Source organism: Octodon degus, unplaced genomic scaffold, assembly GCF_000260255.1.
Source record: "Octodon degus isolate 3935 unplaced genomic scaffold, OctDeg1.0 scaffold00042, whole genome shotgun sequence".
Lineage (NCBI taxonomy): Eukaryota > Metazoa > Chordata > Mammalia > Rodentia > Octodontidae > Octodon > Octodon degus.
Genome location: NW_004524618.1, coordinates 12984744 through 12985952, shown reverse-complemented (window position 1 = coordinate 12985952; position 1209 = coordinate 12984744). Strand labels below are relative to the sequence as shown.

The following is a 1209-nucleotide window of genomic DNA, read 5'->3' as shown; positions in this document are numbered from 1 at the left end:
TGAACCGTGGTCCCTGTGCTTCGCTGAACTTGTTCTAAGTAGGTGCTTTAGACCACTGAGCCATCTCTCCAGCCCTTTTTTTTAAATTTTTTTTTATTTATTAGAGAGAGAGAGAGAGAGAGAGAGAGTACTTGTAATATTCTTAGAACAAGTCTCTTCACCACTAGATTCACCTTAACTATAGCAACAATGATGCCTACTAGCAATGAAGAACTAGAGCAAGCATCAGCATATAGTCACAGACGTAACTCATTTGTACTTAACACTAAAAATAAAACCAATAACCACAAGACACTGGCCCAGAGCCACGTCTTTTTTTTTTTTTTTTTTTTTTTTTAGAACAGGGGATTGAACTCAGGACCTTGTGCTTGCCAGGCAAGCACTTATTCTACTGAGCTATCTCCCCAGCCTCCCAGAGCCATATCTTATAAGCATGCAAAAATGTTGCAATGTATTTTGCAACATACAAAAATGTTGCTATGTATTTTGCTTTTCAAAGCATTCCTGTAAATTATTTTTGTGAATATAAATTTATCACTAATAAAACTCTTATTGTTCAGAGTTAGAGACAGAATATAAAATACAGATAAGTCAGAAAATCAGATTCCCATTAATAGACTTCAACTTTAATAAAAACAAAGGATAATTTTAATTAGCCTTGATTTAAATAATAGTCACTTAAATGACTGATAGGTCTCTGTAAATCAGTGGAACAAAATACTAGATATAAAAATAACCCCAGGCACATTAAGTCATCTAATTTTCAACAAAGAGGCAAAAAACATTCTACAGGAAGGTCAGACTCCTTAACAAAGGGTGCTGAGAAAACTAGCTTATTCACACTCAGAAGACTGAAATTAGACCATGTTTTACACCATGCAGTAAAATAAAATCAAAATGAATGAAACACCTACATATCAAAGCACAAACAATCTGCTGGAAGATAAAATAGATAAAACTCTTGAAGAGACAACCATAGCTAAAAGATTTTTTTTTAACAGAATCCCATCTGCACAAGAAATAATAACAAAGCCAGGAATGGTGGCACATTCCTATAATCCCAGCATTCAGGAGGCTGAGGCAGAAGGATCACCATGAGTTCAAGGCCAGCCTGGGCTCCACAGTGAATTCAAGCCCAGGTTGAACTACATAGTGAGACACTGTCTCAAAAAATAAATAAATAAATAAATAAATAAATAAATAATAATA

At 34.4% G+C, this 1209-nt stretch overlaps 1 protein-coding gene across 5 annotated transcripts in view; it reads right to left on the bottom strand.

The window, feature by feature from the left end:
• Vti1a (vesicle transport through interaction with t-SNAREs 1A) overlaps nt 1-1209 on the bottom strand; it is a 417285-nt gene that overhangs the window by 382955 nt on the left and 33121 nt on the right. The window lies entirely within an intron of this gene.